This window comes from Kogia breviceps, chromosome X (genome assembly GCF_026419965.1).
Source record: "Kogia breviceps isolate mKogBre1 chromosome X, mKogBre1 haplotype 1, whole genome shotgun sequence".
Lineage (NCBI taxonomy): Eukaryota > Metazoa > Chordata > Mammalia > Artiodactyla > Physeteridae > Kogia > Kogia breviceps.
In genome coordinates, this window is record NC_081330.1 from 47,343,809 (window position 1) to 47,350,499 (window position 6,691).

The window sequence follows — 6,691 nt, forward strand, 5'->3', positions numbered from 1 at the left end:
CTGAAATTGGGACTTAGCTTTTTAAGACATTTTCTTGAATCAGTTTTCAAGAATCATCTATTTTTGAGATGAAAGGAATGACTCATCCACCCTACTAAGAAAACAAATTAATTGTGATTATGCCTACAGGAAATGTGCTTCAAGGGATTAATTGCATTTCCTGATGCAAAGTTTACACCCTGGCCTGTCAGATATAACTAACATTCCAGGTAAGTACCACTGGTTTTCATTCTAGTTTATATGAATGGATTATAAAATTTCCTCCGTAAACATATTCTTTCAAGAATAATCCTTAAATCCAAGCTCTACATTCCATAATACAATTTGAAAAGATAAAGAAATCATCCAGATCCTCCAAAACAAATTCTCCTTTATAAAAACTACTAACCCTTCCTTTCTGTAAGCAATTGTTCAGCAATTAAGAAAAATATAAATTATAACTTTCTTACTACCTTTTTAGCTTTTATTCATTGAGATAAATTTTATACATGGTAAAATATCCAGATTTAACATGTAAAATTTTATGAATTTGACAAATGTATGTAACCCTGTAATCACAACTACAATCAAAATATAGACATTCCCATCACCTTAAAAAATTCTTCTGGCTCTCTTTATAGTGAATCTCCTTTTAAGAAGACATTCTTTCCACCCTCTGTCCCAGGCAATGACCAATCTGATATCTATATTCATAAATTAATATTGCCTATTCCAAAATTTCATATAAATTTAATATGAAATTAATCTTTCTTGCCTGGCTGCTTTCTGTCAGCATAATGTTTTTAAGATTCATTCATGTATGCACTTTTAGTTTGCTCCTTTTGTTTGCTGAATAGTATTCCATTTTATAAAAATTACTATAATTTTTTTTTATTCTCCTTCAAATGGATATTTTAGTTTTTCCAATTTGAAGCTATTATGAATAAAGCTACAAAGAACATTACTATAGAAATGTAGTTTTGTTTCTCTTTGGTAAGTAGATTGAAGTGGAATTGCAGGTCATTGGGTAATTTTGTATTTGACTTTATAAAAAATAGCTAAATAGTTATCCAATGTGGTTGTAACATGTTACACTCCCACCTGCAATATCTGAAAGATCCAATCATTCTACACCTTCACCAACATTTGGTATTTTCCTTTTACTTTTTTTTTTTTTTTTTTTAGCCATTCTATTGTGGTTCTATTGTGAGTGCAATGGTATATCAGATGGTTTGAACCTTTAGGTGGTTTAAATTTGTGTTTCCCTGTTGACTAATGATGTTATATACCTTTCCATGTGCTTACTGGCCTTTAAATAACTTCTTATTCGTGAAGTAACTACTCAACTCTTTTGATATTTTGTTGGGTTGTTTTCCTTTATTGTTGATTTGTAGGCATTAATTATATATTCTGCATATGAGTCCTTTGTCTGCTATATGTATTGTTAATATTTTCCCAGTCTCTATCTGATATTTTCATTTTTATAAGTTTTTTATGAATTCAACTAATGAACGTTTTTATTTTAATTATTGCTTTTTTGTCCTCTCTTAAATGTTTGCCCATCTCAAAATTGTAAAGATATTTGCCAGTGTTTTCATTTAGAAGCTTTGTAGTTTTACCTTTAGGCCACATCTCTAACCATCTCCAATTAATTAGTGTGTATGCTGTGAGGAAGGGTTTAAAGTTGGTTGTTTTTCATATGTTTATCCAATTGTTGCAGCACAGTTTGTTGAAAGGACTATTTTCCTTGTTGAATTGCCTTGAAAATATTTTCAAAATTCAATTGACCATATACATGAGAGTTTATTCTGGTTTTCCATCTATTCTTATGCCAGTGTTACACTCTCTTGATTACTATAGATTTATAGTAGGGTTGCAGTCAATAATAGTCTATACATCAACTTTGTTTTTATTTTTAAAATTGTTTTGGTTCTTATAGTTTACTTTTATTTTCATAAATTTAGAATCCATGTGTTAATTTCTATTAAAATGGAATTTTTACTGGGATTGCATTGAATCTTTAGATCAAGTTGGGGATTGTTGACATGTTAACAATATTGAGCCTTCCAATCTTTGAATATGGTATATATCTCAATTTATTTAGGTCTGTCATTAGTTTTGAAAAATTATCAGCCATTATTACTTCAAATGTTTCTTCTGTTCCTATCTCTCTTCTCCTTCTGGGGCTCCCACTGTATGTATGTTACACTTTTTGTAATTGGTTCTTAAATAGTCTGTTTCTTTCTTTTTTTTCTTTTCGTTGTTGTTCTTTTTCCTTTCTGCTTTTCAGTTTGGGAAGTTTCTATTGACATATCTTCAAGCTTACTGATTTTTTTGCATGGCCTTGTCCTGTCTAATGATGAGCCCATCAAAGACATTCTTCATTTTGGTTACAATATTTTTGATTTTTAGCATTTCCTTTGATTCTTTCCTTGATTTTCCATCTCTGTGCTTACATTACCCATCTATTCTTGTATGCTGTTCACGTTTTCTGTTAAAGCTCTAAGCATATTAATCAGTTATTTTAAATTCTTGTTTTGATAACTCCAAAATCCCTATCATATCTGAGTCTGATTCTGTTGCATGCTTTGTCTTTTCAGATTTTGTTTCTTTCATTTTGCATGCCTTATCTTTTTTTGTTGATAATCAGGCATGATGAATTGAGATACATAGACCTTTAGTGTGAGATTTATGTTTATCTGGCTAGGAATTAGGCTGAATTCACTGTTGCTGTAGCTGTAGGTGTTAGAGCTAAAATTTTTTCTAGTGTCCTTGATTTTTGTCTCCCCTGTTGTCTTTGGATTTCTCTAGAGACTCCTTTTTAAATAGAGTCTGAGACTCACAATTCTTTCAGCTGTAATCTTCTGTTATTATATAAGAGTCCAACTGATGTGATGCAAGATGGCAGAGAGGAGAGCATATAGTTCTATGATTAGGTCTCAATCTTTTAGTGAGCCTATGTTCCTGGGCGATGACCTTCATAAGTGCTTTTCATCTTGTTTTTCCTCCTTAGGTGAGACAGGAAGACTGGAGGTGTCTGGAGTTGGATATTTCCCCTTCTGCCAGGTCAGTTACACTCCAATAAAACTCAAGTTAATTAGGTTCTGGGAAAATAGTTTTCCTTGAGAGCACGCTTTTGTTAGGGAGAGCGGAATACTCTGGGTGCTTTCCAAAATGGCTATTTTCCCCTTCCCTCTGACTGAAGCATGAGGGAAATTTTCTCCCATATTCACCCTGCAAACTTAGTGGGGCTCCTGGATAAAACTTTAAAAAATGTGGGGGCATCCCTAAGACTGAGCCATCCATTTTTTAAACTCTCAAGCTCATCCACACTGAGCCTCCAGCAATTTGTCAATCACAGTACTGACTCCAGCAGCGGACTTCTGCTCCTGTTAAGCTGTGATTCTCTGTGCTTGCCTATCTTTACAATATTCGGGTTGGCAGCTTGCCCTGTGACCTCAGTTATCTGATGAACCTAATAAGTGTTGTTGATTTTCAACAAGCTTTTGCTTGTTGTGATGACTTCTAAACTCTATGTTTTGGACCAAAACCCAAAAGTTTTTTCCATTTGCTTAGAAATGTTTAAATTTATCTTACAATATTTTGAACTTTTCAGTGTAGATGTCTTTCACATCTCTTGTCTTGTTCAGTTTGTTCCTAAATATTTTATGGTTTTTTTGTTTGTTTGTTTGTTTTGGTATGTGGGCCTCTCACTATTGTGGCCTCTCCCATTGCGGAGCACAGGCTCCAGACGCGCAGGCTCAGCTGCCATGGCTCATGGGACCAGCCGCTCCACGGCATGTGGGATCTTCCCAGACCGGGGCACGAACCCGTGTTCCCTGCATTGGCAGGCGGATTCTTAACCACTGCGCCACCAAGGAAGTCCTATGTTTTTGATGTTACTGTAAATTTTAAAAATTCGTTTCCAATTGCATACTGCTGGTACACTGAAACACAATTATTTTTAAAATTTTTGTATCTTGACCTTGTAATTTGAGATCTTGATAAATTTACTTTTTACTTCTAGTAGTTAATTTGTACATTCCTTACAATTTTCTAAATACATAATCATGCCTTCCTTAATTAAAAAGTTTTAATTTTTCCCTTCCAACTTTTACGTTTTTTGTCACTTTCTGTTGACTTACTAAACTGACTAGGACATCCAGTACAATATTGAAGAAATATGCTGATAGATGACATTTTTGTCTAATTTCTACTCTTAGGGGAAAAGCATCCAATAGTGCATCATTAACAATAATGTTAGCTATAGGCTTTTTGTAGGTCCCTTTTATTGGATTAAGTTCCTTCCCTAATTGCTAAGAATATCTTGTTTTTAAATCATGAAGAAATGTGGAATTTGTCAAATTATTCTTCTGCATCTTTTGAAATGATTTTCATGATTTTTCTTCTTTATTCCCTTAAAATAGTGAGTTACAATGATTGATTTTGAATGTTAAACCAATCTTGCATCACTCATCATGTACAAGAATAAACCCCACTTACTCATCATGTACAGGCAAACCTCAGAGATATTGCAGGTTCAGTTCCACACCATTGCAATAAAGTGAATATTGCAATAAAATGTCACATGAATATTTTGGTTTCCCAGTGCACATAAAAATTATGTTTACACGATACTGTAGGCTATTAAGTGTGCAATAACATTATGTCTAAAAAAAAATATACATACCTTAGTTTAAAAAATGTTGGGTTGGCCAAAATGTTCATTCAGGGTCTTCCATAAGATCTTACTAAACCCAATACTTTATCACTAAAAATGTTAATCATCATCTGAACCTTCAGAGTTGTAGTAACATCAAAGATCACTGATCACAGATGATGATATCAAATATAATAATAATGAAAAAGTTTGAAATATTTCAAGAATTAACCAAAGTGTGACACAGAGAAATGAAATGAGCTAATGATGTTGGAAAAATGCAGGATTGCCAAAATCTTCAATTTGTAAAAAACACAATATCTGTGAAACACAATAAAGAAGCACAATAAAATGAAGTATGCCTCTATTATCTTTATCTTTATGTATCTATTATCTATTTAGCTATCTATTTATCTAGCTATCTATCATCTATCTATATTGCTGTATTTAATTTCCTACTATCGTGGTAAGGATTTTTTTGGTATTCATGAAGAACACTAGCTTGTTATTTTCTGTTCTTGTAGTGCCTTTGTCAGATTTTGGAAACTGGCTTATTCAGACCTCATAAAGCAAATTAGGAGGGATTTTCCCTTCCTTCATCTTCTAAAAGAGTTTTATGAGATTAATGTTATTTTCTTCTTAAATGTTTCACAGAATTCATCAACAAGAACTTGTGTTCTGGAAATTTTCTTTGTACTTTTATTATACTTTCAATTTCTTTCATAAATGTAGTTATTATAATTTTCTATATCTTTTCATGTCAGTTTTGGCAACTTTTGTCATTCAAGGAATTAATCCATACATTAGCATAAAGTTATTCATAATATTCTTTGGGTATCATTTTAATGTGTGTAGGGTCTGCAATAATATCCCTACTTTCATTCCTGATACTTGTAATTTGTATTTGACCTTTTATTTATTCATTGATCTACAACAGAGATTATCTATTTTATCAAACTTTTCAAAGAACCAGATTTTTTTGTTAAATTTTTCTATTGTTCGTGTTTTCTATTTTATTGATTTTTGCTCTTATCTTTATTATTTTCTTTCTCCTACTTTGGGCTTAACTTTCTCTTCTTTTCTGGCTTCATAAGGAAAAATTAAGATCAATAATTTTGAGCCCTTCTTTTATATAAAGAAGACCTGCTTTTTTTATATATTCAGATTTATACATTTCCTTCTAAGCACTGCTTTAGCTGCTTCCCACACATTTTGCTGTATTGCGTTTTCATTACCTTTCAGGTGGATTTCTTTTCTTTTTTCTTTTTTCTTTTTACATGTACAAGTCATCTCTTATTGGACGTTAATTCTCAATTAGGATATGAAAAGATTTACACCATTGTGTTCTTCAAGGAAGGGTGCCAAGCAAAAAAGGTCATGGTCAGGAATGCAGAGTTGCACTCCACACTGGGCTCTCTTCAGTGGTACTTGCATAACCTCTCATGTTTGAGTTCCTTCTAAGAAAGACAATAGTTGAAAAGCATATAAGTTGCCAGCACCATAGAAACCCCAGTGATGCTTCCTTTCTTCCATTGACCTACTTGTAATAACCTCTTTGAAATGCTCCAACAATGCCTTTAGGGGTGAAATCCCACAATAATATCCAGCTCCTCTATTTTGACATCCATGAACTTCTTCTCCTTCACTGGTATCACTGACACCATGTTGGTGTCCTGGGTGTCTATTGCCCAGGTGGATTTATTTTATAATTCCCCTTGTAATTTATTCTTTGACTCTAAGGTCATTTACAAGTAGGCCGCTTAATTTTAAACCATTTGAGGATATTTCTAGATACTTTTTTGTTACTAATTTATAATTTAGTTCTATTGTGCTTGGAGAAAATTCTCTGTAATATTTAAATCTTTTGATATTTATTGAGATTTATTTTAAGGCCCAGCATATTATCTCTCTTGCTTAAATTTCCATGTGCACAAGAAAAGAATGAGTTTTCTGCAGTTGTGGGGTGAAGTGTTATAAAATGTTAATAGGGGCAAGTTAGTTGATAGTGTTTTCAGATCGCTAATTTTTTATTTAGTTGTTCTCTCACTTACT

At 32.6% G+C, this 6,691-nt stretch overlaps 1 pseudogene; it reads right to left on the minus strand.

Moving 5' to 3' along the window:
- Positions 1 to 6,057: 6,057 nt before the first annotated feature.
- LOC131748500 (ATP synthase subunit f, mitochondrial-like) lies at positions 6,058 to 6,303 on the minus strand (annotated as a pseudogene).
- Between the last annotated feature and the right edge of the window lie 388 nt (positions 6,304 to 6,691).